The sequence below is a fragment of the Oncorhynchus mykiss genome, chromosome 27, assembly GCF_013265735.2.
Source record: "Oncorhynchus mykiss isolate Arlee chromosome 27, USDA_OmykA_1.1, whole genome shotgun sequence".
NCBI lineage: Eukaryota > Metazoa > Chordata > Actinopteri > Salmoniformes > Salmonidae > Oncorhynchus > Oncorhynchus mykiss.
In genome coordinates, this window is record NC_048591.1 from 14,566,409 (window position 1) to 14,582,113 (window position 15,705).

The 15,705-nt window shown below is 45.7% G+C and overlaps 1 protein-coding gene across 16 annotated transcripts in view; it reads right to left on the reverse strand.

Moving 5' to 3' along the window:
- LOC110507082 (histone-lysine N-methyltransferase MECOM) overlaps positions 1 to 15,705 on the reverse strand; it is a 187,270-nt gene that overhangs the window by 34,153 nt on the left and 137,412 nt on the right. The window contains exon 1 of one of the 16 annotated variants that reach the window (XM_036965547.1): positions 1,688 to 2,725. The exons of the other annotated variants lie outside the window; for them this stretch is intronic. The gene's annotated coding sequence lies outside the window, so the exon portion shown is untranslated. Of the gene's footprint in view, positions 1 to 1,687; positions 2,726 to 15,705 lie in introns of those variants that run through there. 16 annotated transcript variants of the gene reach the window in all.

Here is a 15,705-nt window from a genome sequence, read left to right on the forward strand (position 1 = left end):
GGGGGGGGGGGGGGGGGTTAACACTTTGATCTCTATCTGATTCTGCACAGGTTACTGTGTCCACATGGACGAACCACATACCTCCCACCGAGAAAGCAAGGCCACACTGTTGTGAAGCTGCAGTATTACACACACAGGGCAGGCACACACACACACACACACACACACACACACACACATACACACACACACACACACACACACATACACCTTGAACTGGGTCCTGCTCTCTCTCACGCAATCAAACGAAAAAGCCCACACAGACTCATACACACACAGCCATGAAATGCATGACAGAATATCACCATGCTGAATGAGCACAACTAAAAGGTCTTTCAATTACTTGTTTTTAAGACACCAACAATGTTTTTAAGACACCAACAATGTTTTTAAGACATCAAAACAAATGTATTTCTTTATAGCTGAACATTAGAAACTATTCCATGAATATGGTAATAAAAACGAACATTTTCACTAGGTGCAACACGTTTCATAACAATGCTGACATTATTATTAAGTGACCTAAAAAGGAAACACTGAGTCGTGCTGAATACATAAAAACACAAAAAGCAACTCCAATATCAGTGTTGGTATTTTGTCGAAACAAAAAAACAGTGTAATGAAATTATTATTACATATTTATATTCGTATCAACACTTGTAGAAACATTTACTCTATTCCCCAATTTCTGATATCACCTTGTTTTCTTTTCAAATAAAACGTAATATTATTATCAAGGTGAAGTTGATGGAAAAGTCTCTCAGAGGGTTGATGATGAGGTGATATTGGACAATAGCGCCTAATCTTTAGGAGTGCAGGGGCCAAAGCACATTAACCCCAGTGGGCAGCAGCATTCAAATAACGTTTAATGCACACCATTCCCACAAAAGAAACACGTTTTATAAAGAATTCCTTAACTTATACTTTATCATCGGCTTTGTAGGCCTAATTAACTACCCTATCATAATCAGTAAATTAACAATATTATCATATGACCAAGGCAGGCTAATGCATACAATAAAACGCAATTCTACTTAGACATGAGGAATAGATAAATGATAGGCCTGATAATTATTCCAAAATATATATATTTTTTAACGAATTAAGGAGAGATAGAAATCGCGTGAAAGGGACACTGTGTATTTCACCCAGGACAGCAGTCTAAACAATTTATAACATACAGAAAACGTCAGACAAAATAGCCTAATGCTCTGGCCTACCTTGACATTTGGATAAGCACACGTGTCAATATTAGACAGAATATGTTTTTATTTGTTAAATACACTTTGCATTATTAATTACATTTGGAAGACAATGCAAAATTACATCTTACTTATTGCCTGTAATTTAAACACAAATTATTATTTTTAATCACTAAAAACGAAATAATAATTTGTGATAAGAGTTACGTGCAGAAGCAAGACATATTGTTGTGATCCATAACTGAAAATCAATTATGGACACCAATCGATGTTTGTGTAGCCTAAAATACTTACCTGGGATACGTTAAACGTGTCTGATGAAAACGTATTGACTCACCCTGTAAAAATACTTGTCAATAGTTTTGACAATTAATCTATTTTGAGAGATCATACGATTAATTATAACCATAATTGTATCACTGAGAAAGGACTCGTAAGAATGTTCGTTTGGTAATAAAAAGGTAAACAAATAGACCGCTGCTTACCGTGGTAAATCCTTTGCACCCTTGGTGCAACAATAAAATATCTGCAAATACGGGGTGTGCAGAAATAAAGGAAAAAAAACCGTTTGATTAAAACGGCAATGTCTTGTTTTGGAAATAACCACAAAAAAAAAATGGAAAATGTATCGCTCTTTTAGTTTTGCTCCATATGTGTAATGTCCTGTGTTCTTGAAAACGCCATGGGATTTTACAGTGGATTTTCCCTTTCTCCGACCCACAAGACGTTTTCTCTTCTCTCTCACACACACGTATTGTCATGTAGACACCGGCATAATCCCTAGGCACATTAACTTGGTCCAAGTTGAGCCCGTCATCGCGAGCCGGTCTCGTCCGCTCCTCTCATTCTGAACCTCCACTGTTCCCAGGTGTCAGTGCGGCGGAGCGAGCGAAAATTCAACTTTTCCTTTCTCTCTTCCCCCCGGCGCGTGATAGTGAGATGGAAAGATCGCCCACCTACTTGCGCGTCCCGTACTGTGTGATGTGTGTTTCTGTTTCACGGACTGTCTCTTAAAGAGGATCTTGCTCGCCCATCCATAGAGAGCAATGCAAAACGGGCTATCTTGCCTGTCCGCAGTCGGAAGTTGAGCGACGCTCCCGCAGTACATTTTAAAGTGACAGGGGACCGGTGGAGAGGCGAGGTCAGAGAGAGGTCGGGATGGGCTTCTATGGTATTGACTACATACACCAGCTCAATTTGCCTTTGATGAAACCACCGAATAATTACACATTTCTTCCGCATTTCACTCGTTTGTGCCTGAGCAATGAGGGGTGGGTTCGCGGCTCACTCCTAGCCCAGATAAGGCACAACATGCTATTAGCTTAAAGACTAATGAATGGTAACAGTGATTCTCTTCTAAGAATATTGTACATTTAAAAAATAATTGTGTTATTCATAGAATACTTAATGGAATGTAAAAAGCATTGTATCAATCAAGTAAGACCTCACTAATAGTCCAAGTGAAAACAACAACTTTTATTGTTAGGCCTAAGTGAGGCTTTCCCTGTTTGCTTGGAGATCTGCTTTACGAGACAGACAAGGCATGCATCCGGATGGTCTGTCTCGCCCTCGCCACTCTGAGGGCCATAGGACGCATGTGACCAACATGCCATCATCCTGCATTTCTAAACATGCCGATACAATGTATAGCTTTTAAAACATTCATCTTCTAAATTTGATTTACAATTCATGGTAACAGCTTGCATATACAGCAGGCCAACATTCACAAAATGTGATTTGTTTTCTGCTTTTGTTGTTTGTTTGTTAATAAAAATGTTTAAAGGCTGATGTTATTGTATTGCCCATTTTCACTCTCCTTCCTTAACTTTTATGTCCAACTCTAAACTCTTTCGGATAATCAAATCCATTAAAAAACGACCTCTTAGAATCATACAAAAGTAGGCGTTTAGCCTGCTTGGTTATGCAGGGCGAGCCTGAACAGGAGTTTATAATGTTCTGGGAGAGGGTGGGCGGCGGTGGATGTGAAGAGATTATGATTAATATGTCTCAGTGGCCGCTATCTGTGACATTGACCTTCTATCCCAGATAATTCCCATTGTTTGATGAAATTGCAGAGCAAATGTGCAGGAAGGACAGGAAAAATCATGTGTAAATAAGGTGGACCTCGCCAGAGATTCCCATAGTCCGCGCTGCTTGAGAACCCAAAAGAGCCCCCGGTCCGCAGCTCATTGATTTCCTGCCTTTCCTTGACTTGTCCATTGTTGGAACCCTTTTTAATTTAGCCATAAATTGGGAAAGCTCAAGCTATGAGCTGTTTTATTTTCTTCCTGTCAGGATGAGGGATTTGTTTTATGATCCATTGTGTATTAAATACAAGTAATCTGGAAAAGTGATTGCCTGGGCCTCTCCGGGTCTGATCGAGGATTCTGATAGAGACCAGAGCTCTGTCTGAAAAGGAGGAAACGTTTGTGGATAAACAAGGGTTGTGTGGTATCACTAGCAGGTCCGACTGACCAGGGTAAATTGGGGTAAATGTAGATTGGACCAGAGGCCGCCAACGGTATCCCAGCCTGTATTTCTCTCCCGAGTCAGGAGATGGCGTTCTCAACTGAACAAACTTTTACAAGGTATTAGTTGCCTTTCAATACGTTCTTTAATGCCAAGCTGAGTAATTTTGATAGGTGTTTTCTTTAGTGGAGAATTTAATAGGGTTTAGATTCATGGATAGCCTAAATTCGAGCTGTAAGCCTTCCATACTGCACAAAGTTCCCAGCCCGTGTGCCTATATCTCCCGAGAAAAGCGCATCAGTCAAGCGCGGAGACGCTGAGTTATTGAGATGGGGGTCATTGCTTTATCGTCCACAGAATTGCAGCACACAACATCGTCTACATTAAGGCGTTAAATTGCTAGGGGGACATGAAAGATTCAGTTGCATGGGCCTGAATATATAATCACCTGAACGACCTACAATACATCTCTTGGATCCACAATAAGACAAGCCGTGGAAGTGAATTTTAAAATACTTGTTCATTTGTTAAAGCCCCATGTATAATGATTTAAAACATAGCTTAATTTATGTTTATTTGAGAAACTCGCCATATAGGCTAGTCCATTCTATTACGGTAAGTATATAGTTCGGCTTGACCAGAAGAAACCGCAAGCCTTTGTTATTATGATTATAGCACATAAAGTGTGTAATAGCTGTTTATTAACATATTACAAACTAAAAAGCCTGCTCGAGGCTTTTTTCTTTATTTCTCCTATTTTACTCCACTTACCGTTTCATTTTGATTTGGGTGGCACTTCACATCTGCAGCATCCGGATAATGTTTTTGTACATCGACTTAAAAGTACTGTGAAATTTCTCAAAGGATTTCATGCTTATTTGTTTGTATTAGTTGTTTGTTTTAGCAACTCAATTACTTGGGGAAATGCTCTCAGTTTAAGTATTGGACAACTGTGAAGAAAAAATCCATTACCACATTTTCACAGCATTTCCCAATTTATATTGCAATATAGGCTTATGGAAATCAGGGGGAAACTTGAGGCTACTTTGGTTAAACAAAAATATTTACGCTTGAGTTTCACAGGATATCAATGGGCTATTTACAGTGCCTTCGGAACGTATTCACACCCCTTGATTTATCCCACGTGTTCTTGTGTTACAGCCTGAATTTAAAATATATTAAATTGATATTGTGTGTCACTGACCTACATACGATAGCCCATAATGTCAAAGTGGAATTACGTTTTTAGACATTTTTACAAATTAATTAAAAATGAAAAGCTGAAATTAGTAAATAAGTATTCAACCCCTTTGTTATGGCCAGCCTAAATAAGTTCAGGAATAAAACTGTGCTTACTAAGTCACATAATAAGTTGCATGGACTCACTCTGTGTTCAATAATAGTGTTTAAAATTATTTTTGAATGACTCATCTCTGTACCTCACACATACAATTATCTGTAAGGTCCCTCAGTCAAGCATTGAATTTCAAACACAGATTCAACCACAAAGACCAGGGAGGTTTTCCAATGCCTCGCAAAGAAGGGCACCAATTGGTACATGTTTAATGGCTGTGATAGGAGAAAACTGTGGATGGATCAAAAACATTGTAATCCAACACGACACATCACTGAGTACCACTCTTCATATTTTCAGGCATGGTGGTGGCTGCATCATGTTATGGCTACGTTTGTCATTGGCAAGGACTAGGGAGTTTAGGGTAAAAAATAAACAGAATAGCGCTAGCAGGCAAAATCCTACAGGAAAACCTGGTTCAGTCTGCATTCCAACAGACACTGGGAGGCAAATGCACCTTTCAGCAGGACAATAACCTAAAACACAAGGCCAAATATAGACTGGAGGTGCTTACTTAAACGACATTGAATGTTCCTGAGTGGCCTAGTTACAGTTTTTGACTTAAATCACCTTGACAATCTATGGCGAGACTTACAAATGCATTAGCGTGTATCTGGTTTAAAAGGGCTTCGTTTGTTTGACTTATTTATCTACACTCAGCTTGTGTATAAGTCAGAGCATTATGGCACCACGAGCCCCGCGGTGGGATTCCTGGGCCAGGTAGGTGCAAACTGACTCCGTGAGTGAGCTACTCCACCGCAATGAGCCAGGCTGCAGAGTCCCTCTAATGGAAACACCATGTATAGGGTGTATTCCAGCACAACCTCCAGAAGAGGGGGAAAAAAAGAGAAGAAAAAGAAAATATTGCAGCCAAATCCACATGAAATAGTTACACCATTCATATGGAGAGACCTCCCATTGACACAGGCGAAAAGCTGCATTAAGCCTACATCATGAGTCTCTACAGGCGGCCCCCCAAGACAATTTATTTTGGATAAATGTGGGGCAATGCAATCAAGTGGCAAAAACTAATTTAAAAACTGAAACGAATTTAGGGGTGATATAACTTCTGTTGCAACACCCATGTCATGTTGTGTCATTTTAGGATTTATCAGAATGTTATGCTGAATATACATAAACATATGTGTTCTAATGTCTATAACGTTGCCTAAACGAGAGAAAAACATAACAAATGCAATTGACTAACGGTAAACATATCCAGGTGAGTAAAATGAACACTGCATAAACCTTACTATTGATATACTTTTGAGATTTGAAGCCAGATTTGAAGCCACATTTTTGCATATGGCTGCTCAAACTGAACACCCCCACCCCTCACCCGTCCAAAAAGTTCCTGTTTTAGGGGAGTCTCCTCACAGACAAATGACCACTAAAGGAGAGCAGAGGAAATGAAAGGGGAAAAACGTAAATAAAACATTTCCTTGGTCGAGAAGTAGACCCGTTGTGAGCGCGTGTTAATCTCCACCTCGGTAATTTGGTTCTCCGGGAGAAGACAGAAGCCCCGCTGCTGTGCCCTGCACTTCATAAATCACAGCTTTATGTGGACAAGGTCAGTGCCCCCCTGGCTCAGCCCGGCCCCTCCAAGCGACGCAGCGCGCCCGCCATGTTTACCCTTCTGCCCGGGGCTCTCAGGACCAGACCAGCTCACTTCTAATTACTTTGGATTATTTTCATTTGCCGGGGTCAGCCAGGCATTCCGGGAGAGGATGATTTCCTATACATTCTTCGGCCTTTGATGACTGGGCCCTGCGTGTTTTCCGAATTAGTACCCCATCATTTTGACACAGTCTGTTCTGTTTTAGCGCCCCCCCCCCCCCCCCCCCCCAGTCCCACTCCCGTGACAACTCTATTCTGCAGCGTTGTGCAGGACAGGTTCCACCCCTACAAGATGCAGACGCTTTCCGGGAAGCAGTGGGAGAGAAACAGAAATATGATGACAGGAAAAATATAGCTGTGAGATGTTAGAGAAAACGAAGTAGAAACAGGCAACGCTTTAACAGCAACAGGGCACTATGAGGAATGTCCAACCTCACAGTTAAGCTTTATTTTGATATAATGACAACATTGTCAGATATAGGCTATGTGATGCATAAACTCAGATCCATGGAAGTGAATAAAGTATGCATAAAAGTGTTTTTAAAGTGTGCGGGAAAGTATCTTTGCCGCACATTGACGGTTCAATTCCGTTTGATTCCTATTCCAGTGAGATCCGAATCTTCAAGGGACTCTGCGTGTGAATGAGATACGTCTCCTGTAGCTAAAATGAAGTAAATTGCATTGACAGCAGGAATGACTAGACGTGACTGGAGCGTTAAAACAAGGCATTGGCCAAACATGACCACTGGCCTGAGGTACAATGTAGGCTACTATTCACACTGTAGAAGGAGTGGGAGGAGGAGGTAAATGTACAAATCAGAGCGTGTGGCGAGTACACGCAGCTGATTTTTGGAGCTACCCGGCGTGTGCACCTACTCCAAAGTGCTGCCGGAGGAATGCACTGTCGCGCGGTTGGGGTGGGGGGGGTGTTACTGAGGCAGAGAGGTCCAACCGGCTGCGGTAATCACACAGACTCTTCCTCCGCAGTGCCTCAACACACAGGCAACTCTGTATGTGTACGTGGACCACGGGGTGCGATAAAGTCGCACCCGAGTCAAAGGTAACCTTTTGAAAACATAAATTCCGCGTCGGAGAGCCGGAAAGTAAAACAAGCCTGACCAGCAAGCCAGCCAATCCCGCCTCAACCCCGGTAATTAGAGCATGTTGTTGGACGCTGCAGGGTGAACAAATTGTTTTTTAAACGCTCGTAGATATCATCTTTAAAAGAGCCCCTTTATGTAAGGAAAGATGGAATACAACACATCACTTTAGATCAGAGGAGCGGGTGTCGCACATTAATTACATTTATTGAGCTGTCCGGCCACGTTTGAAGTGGGAGGTCACTTGAGACAGCGACTGCGTGCTTTTCATACACCGTGACCAATTGAAAGGCTAATATTTAATGTTTCCGGGATATGTGAAATAGCCGTAACATATAATGCCTGATGAAGCAGGACACTCAAACAACCTTCTCTCCAACCCCATTCCACTCCATCCATCCCACCCTAAATACTCCCCCTCGTCAGTGTCTAGGTAAGAGTGATGTTATTTCAGAAAGGTAAACTTGTTAATGACCAGTTTTACCCTGATGGAGACGCAAATGTTCAGACATAACCATGTCACCAAAGCGCAGACATGAGCGGGTTGATGGCTTTCAGGCATGCCTTTCCAAACACGGCTTTCCATGAATTGACACATTTTAAGCGTTTTATTTTTCCGTGTTAGATCTGTGCACACCTTTTAATTACAGAACATACCAAAAACAATAATTTAATCCTCTAGGACTTTCCAAGAATCTCAGAAACCAACACATTCTGCCTCCATAACAATACCCAAAACAAAAGTCGTTTTTGTGGGTGAGCACTTGCCTATATTGTAAGACAAAGTCATGTACTTAATACTTCCTCATTAGAGTCCAGAGGAAATTGCATCTGCACACAACACCAACTTAACACACACACAAAAAAAAAACGTCAGAAAAAGCTAACAAACTCACTAACCCTCTTCCATGGGACAACTCCTATTTAATGCTTCCCTGACTTCCAGTAGCATCAAAGAGGCCCATAAATTAGGCCAGGATTATATTTAACCCAGCTCTTTGTGCTGAGTATAGGGCGCATGGTGCTGCTCCGCCGTGCTTCTGCCATTCAGATCCAACACTCTCATTATATGTGGCTAAGACACAGCTTCCAGTTGGAATTCACGCACAGAGTAAGGCATTCTCTAAAACATCCGATTTCACTGCAGGCCACACAAACATCCTGGGAATCTGAGAAAGATTTGATAAACTATGCACTAGGCTCCCATCTCCTCCTTAACAGTCAAAAGGTTTGTGTGACGTGTGGGCATGCAGGTCTACCCTCAACCCTGAGACAATGCAATCACACCATGGCACATTGCTGCAGTCCGACTTGATTGAGTCATCAGACATGGTGCATCAATACTCAAGGTTTATTCAATTCCAGACCAATCATTCTGGTGTCATACACTTTTGGGTTAATATTGGAACCGGAGGCTGGGGCCGGGGAGAGATAAATCAGCTTTTATGATGGGTTGTTATGATTTTTACGGCGCTGGTTTGTGAGGGACTGATTTGGGGATCAATCACAGGTGGTGTCTGCTGGCGGGGTGTGCCGGGGATCGATGGTGGATCTGGGGCCTGCAGTGATGGAGGACTGCTGAACTATGACCAGACCATCCCTCCATCCCTCTCTCCCCCTCCCGCCAAAACTGAAGGAGCATGACACCCACCCATATCATCATCATACCCGACCTCTCTCCCCCTCGCTCGCAATTCACTTCTTCATCTGGAAGGCACCTCTGAAAATTCCGTTGTCACACAACATTTAACAAAGACACAAGTCCCAGGCCCAGTAGGAGTGCTGAGCTAGGATCAGTTTAGATTTTTAGATCATAATGAAAAATATACGAACAACGGAGACCTGATCCTAGGTCAGTACTCTTTCTCTGATATACTCATAATGAAAGCCACAATGGAGGCGTTTGCTTATGCAGGAACAGATGAGTAACAACCAGGTGGGCTTTCTGGATACAGTACCGGCCCTAAGGGTTAGTTTAACAGTTAAAGACAGAGGTTAGTGGTGTGTCAGACTGCACTGGGAGAGACTAGCATCGGGAGGGTATGAGTTATTTAGTGTTTCATTTCCCCTTCAAATCTCTCTGTTTGCATGTGAAGAGTTGGATCAGAACAAACATACAGTACATAGTATATAGTTACTATATGTTACACGCACAAACACACACTGTTTTTACACACACTCATCAACATGTCCCGTAGCTGTCAGACGGCAGCTTCCTCCATGCTGTCAGCGTGGCCCAACTGAAACAAAAGACCCAGGGAGCGAGGCAACATCGTTTCTCAATTAGAGGAAGTTGGTCCTGATTACGCCGCCCCTGTAGAAGCATTCCGATCCCGTGAACCCGTCCAGCCACTGCCAGTAGGCCTCAAACCACCAAGAGAGAGTTTTTTGTTTTAACTAGGCAAGTCAGTTAGGAACATATTCTTATTTTCAATGACAGCCTAGGAACAGTGGGTTAACTGCCTTGTTCAGGGGCAGAACAACAGATTTTTACCTCGGGGATTCGATCTTGCAACCTTCCGGTTACGAGTACAACGCTCTAACCACTAGGCTACCCTGCCACCCAGCTTAAAGTACTACCGCGCCCCACCCAGTCTCCCCCTCCTCTTCTTTCCTTGCCTCCTCTCCACACGCATGCACACTCACACTCTCCTCTCATCTCCTCCCTTCCTCTCCTCCCTGCCCCTGTCCTCCAGACAGAACAAGTAGAGCCTCCTTTGGCCCTGAGAGGAGTAGAAAATTCCACCTTCCTCACACCCTCAGCTCTCTATCCATGACAAATGTGTTCACTCTTGGTGTTTACAAAAAGTGTGGTTAGTCATAATCTAGAGCGAGGGACTATTTACACACTGAAGTCATAATCTAGAGCGAGGGACTATTTACACACTGAAGTCATAATCTAGAGAGAGGGACTATTTACACACTGAAGTCATAATCTAGAGAGAGGGACTATTTACACACTGAATATTCTGATAAAAGGCGACGTATTCAATTTGTTTGACAGGCGCACTGTCTCTCTCTCTCTCACGTTGACAGGAAGACCCCCATCCATTCACCCGGGGGTCTTGACCCTAACAGTATTCTCTCTTGCGGCGCTCAAGTGCTAACACATATTAAGTAAATGAAGAGTCTCTTCAACCTAGGGAGACAAACGAGCTTCTTAAACACAGGAGGAGTGGCGGTTTGATCTTCCATCGCCCGTGTTTATGATGCAATCTAGGCCGGCTCGTATTGATGATGTAACTAGGATTGTGTACATTCTAGACCGAGATGGCCCCAATGTTTCTAGCCAGGTGCTCAAGCTCTTCACATCTGTTTACGAAAGAGAGAGAGAGAGCGAGAGAGAGAGTGTGTGTGTGTATGTGTGTGTGAGAGAGGTTAAGGGGATACTGATGGGATGGGGAGGACTGTGTGTATACATGGTGGTACTTCAAAGCCATCCCGTTACCCGGGCTGACAGTGCAGAGAGTTTACACCCATCCACACCCAACCAACAGCACTAAACCACAGGTCAGAGTGTCTCCTCTCATTCTTCCCCCCCAGCCAGAGGCCAGGTCTCTCTCTCTCTCTCTCTTCTTCTCTCTCTCGCCTGCTGTTTATTGTCATCTTGGCCAGAGAAAAAAAAACCTGACTGTGAGGTGTAAAACACTGAGGGGGGAGGAGGGGAGGGAGTTGAGGCGGCAGAGCCCCCCAGGGTGGGTAGGAATGGGCGTGGGTGGGGGGACCAAGGCTGGCTTGGGGGAGGGTGGATGAAGCTGTGGAGGACCCTAGTGTAATCTCGGTGCTGAATAGGCGGGGGCTCCTAATAGAATCCCGTCGTCCGGCTGCCACTGAGAGAAACAAGAGCCGTAATGGATGGGCTCAGCTCTGCCCCCCCCCCCCCCCCCCCCCCCTTCTGCCCTTGTGACCCCTGTGTTGGTCAGAAGTAAGAGCTAAAGAAGCATTGTAGCCCCGGGCCTGATTGAATGGGGAGGAAGGGAGGTGGATGGAGAGGGAGGGTATAGGGAGCCCAGCCGCACTGATAGACCAATTTCCCAGTACTGCGAGCATCTAGGTCTTGATTGATGAGGGCCGGTGCTGGTGAGAGGAGGCCCATCACATACGATCACATAAATACTTATTCAGCTCAAATTCTCTCTGACAAGCCTTGCGACAGCTTTGTGCTGTCACAGATATCATTGGAGGAAAACCGCTCCATTAATCATGCGTAATTAACTTTTCCGAGGGGTTCCTCTGGTAACCAGTGTGAAAGAACGACCCAATACCAAATCCCAGCATCTTAACTGGGACTGGAGGGGAGCCTTATTAAAAGCAGAGGCAGTTTCCTCCCCCGAGTCGCTCCGTTTGTACAGGAAACTGCTTCATTAGTATCGGTTTAGGCTCTAATGGGCCCGGTACAAAGCGTCCTCTCTCTCTCACCATCCATACACTGCAATATCCTGTGTGCGAGTGTTGGTTCTAATGTGGGTGTTTGAAGTCCAGAGCAGGGCCCATCTGAGTGGCTGCTTGAACTTAACTACCTTAACCCCCTCCCTTTAAAAGTACACTACTGGAGACTGGATGTGGAGTGCACAACAAGCCCCCTAGTCTCATACAGTGGGACCAACACAGCACAGGAAGAGGCCCCAGGTTTTCAAACTGGACCACGGGCGCTTTGTTTTAAACCAGCAGACCACATGATGTTGTAGTCCAATATTCTCCCCATCACCCCGCCCTATTTAGCAAAATAACCCCCCCCCCCCCCCCCCCCCCCCCCCCCACTCCACCTATATCATCTGCATTCCATTCCTCCCTCCCTCCATCGCACAGCGCTCCGCTCGGCCCTGCCCGTCTGTGTTAGGTTCCCTTGTGACGGTTTTGCGTATGAAGTGACCAGCTGTAATGGGAGGTGACAGGGACACTGGTTGTTTGGGAATAGGACTGAATTCCCACAATGTCCGCTACCTCAGTCAGTCTCCCTGGTAATGTCTCCCATGTTTCCCTTTGTCTCACCAGGAGACTCAGGAGGTTCTATCAATGCTACTCTTTATCTGGGACAGCTTAGGGAGGGAGACTGCAACTGGGGTTCTGTCTGGTTGGGATAGTGTGTATGTGGGCTTTTGTGTATATGTGTGTGTGTGTGTGTGTGCAGCTAGTTTCACACACTCAGAGTCAGATTCTTTGCTTGTCCTCAGTCACCCTCACACAGTCCTTTCCATTTCCCCTGTTGGGTGACAACATCTCCCTCGTTACAGTGGTGAGACCTGACTGATATCCTGTCTAATGAGCTCTGTTAGGACTCCTGACACAAACACAATACACATGTGTGGCACAGACCCACATATAGACACCATAGTTGCTAATCCATGTTTAGACACACGCATACACACAAAACGCAAACATCTGAGTCAAATATAGTCAAAATGAGAACAAGTCACTCGAAGACTGGGGTTGTACAACAAACCTAACCTCATCTATTAAAAACTATTTTTGTTGTGCTTGTTCTAACATAGTTCGGCCAGTGTGACAGCTTGTAGGGTACTGAACCAATAAGCAACTTAACCAGGAGAGAGCGGTCACTTAGTCTGGTCCCAGATCTGTTTCAGCTGCCTTGCCAAGTCCTACGGTCATTGTCACACCACAGCACAAACAGATCTGGGACCAGGCTAAGAGAATGAACCAGACCACACTCCTCTCCCTGTGCCAGGATCTAGTATCCCTTCTTTGGAGGACCACTGGACAACCATGTCGCTGGACCACATGTGTTGGTAGTTTCAGCTGTACACCACAGCCAAAGAGGGGAGAGTTTTGTTGATAAAGGCCTTGGAGTCGAAACGTCAACAATCCCTTTGCCATTGGAGCAGGCCTGTAGCAACCTGTTGCAGCCTGTAACAGCCTGTTGAGCAACCTGTTGCAGCCTGTAGCAACCTGTTGGAGCCTGAAGCAGCCTGTAGCAGCCTGTAACAGCCTGTAGCAGCCTGAAGCAGCCTGTAGCAGCCTTAAGCACCCTGTAGCAGCCTGTAACAGCCTGTAGCAGCCTGAAGCAGCCTGTTGCAGCCTGTTGGAGCCTGTAACAGCCAGTAGCAGCCTGTATCAGCCTGTAGCAGCCTGTAACATCCTGTTGGAGCCTGAAGCAGCCTGTAACAGCCTGAATCAGCCTGTTGGAGCCTGTAGCAGCCTGTAACAGCCTGTAGCAGCCTGTTGGAGCCTGTAGCAGCCTGTAGCAGCTTGTAGCAGCCTGTAACAGCCTGTAGCAACCTGTTGCAACCTGTAGCAACGCGTTGAAGCCTGAAGCAGCCTGTAGCAGCCTGTAACAGCCTGTAGCAGCCTGAAGCAGCCTGTAGCAGCCTGGAGCAGCCTGTAACAGCCTGTAACAGCCTGTAGCAGCCTGTATCAGCCTGTAGCAGCCTGTTGGAGCCTGAAGCAGCCTGTAGCAGCCTGTAACAGCCTGAAGCAGCCTGTTGGACTCTGTAGCAAACCTGTAACAGCCTGAAGCAGCCTGTTGGAGCCTGTAGCAGCCCGTAACAGCCTGAAGCAGCCTGTAGCAGCCTGTAACAGCCTGTAACAGCCTGAAGCAGCCTGTAACAGCCTGTAACAGCCTGAAGCAGCCTGTAACAGCCTGTAGCAGCCTGAAGCAGCCCGTGGCAGCCTGTTGGAGCCTGAAGCAGCCTGAAGCAGCCTGTAGCAGCCTGTTGGAGCCTGTAGCAGCCTGAAGCAGCCTGTAGCAGCCTGTTGCTCTGCCAGGTGGAGTATAGGACCAGACAGCCAGGCCAGGGAGAGGAAAGCCAGTAAACACATACAGACAGCAGCCCCTGGATAGGAGCACGCGTGCACACACACACACGCACGCACGCGCACGCGCACACGCACACACACACACTTAGTAGGACTGGCAGGGTATCCTGTCCAGGACTGGCATCCCAACAGTTCCATTACTATAGGCTATATAAAACAGGTGGCTGGACCACACACAGAAGAGGAGAGGAGAAGAAAAGAGGAGGAGGAGGGAGGGAGGGAGGGAGGGTGAGAGAGAGAGAGGGAGAGAGAGAGGTAGGGAGGGAGGGAGGGAGGGTGAGAGGGAGAGAGAGAGAGGGAGGGAAGAAGAGTAAGGGGTCAAGTACACACAGTCAGCTCAGCTTGACTTATATGGAGACACAGAGAGAGAGAGGCAACAATAGGCTCTTATGTCAGACAGGCCTATAAGACAGGCCTGTGTGTGTGTGTGTGTGTGTGTGCCTTCTGCCAAATAAACTACAGCGCTAACTCATAGCTCTGTCCCTCAGGACAGCTGATTGGCTGACAATCTAGACTGTTTCACAGAAACCGATAGCAGGGATTGGAAGAGATCTGTGGGTCCACTGCGTATAAGTGTAAGATTACAGACGACAGCGTGCTGGTGTTTGTGTGTGTGTGTGTGTGTGTATTCGGGTGTGTTACTGTGTGCATGTGTGTATGTATCTGAGTGGCCTCTGTCATCCCTTCATCCCTTATCAGGCCCAGCGGTGGGCTTCCTATCCCCTCCTGTGGACTAAACACTGGCCTGTTTGTGGACGAAACAGCCTCACCTGCCAGAGACGACACAAGGAGGGCCGGGGACAGGAGGGGAGGGAGGGCACCATGTGTCATCACCACTGTGTGGTACAAGGGAGAGTCTGTCTACCTGTCTGTGTGTGAGCCCTGGACAGTGACCCCTAGAGGCCTAGACAGGCCAGGCTAAACAAACTTCATACCAGGAACACATGGAGAGAGAGAGGAAAAAAGGAGTGAGAGAAAGTGTGGGGGGAGAGAGAGGGGGAGGGGAATGAGAGAGAGAGAGGGCCCCTGGCAGCAAGGCCTCAGTGTTAATCAGAGATTTCAGAGCTGCCAGACTCAAGCCCCCATGGTAAACAGAGAGAAGACTCAAGCCCCCATGGTAAATAGAGAGAAGACTCAAGCCCCAAGGGTAGACAGAGAGAAGACTCAAGCCCTCAGGGTAGACAGAGAG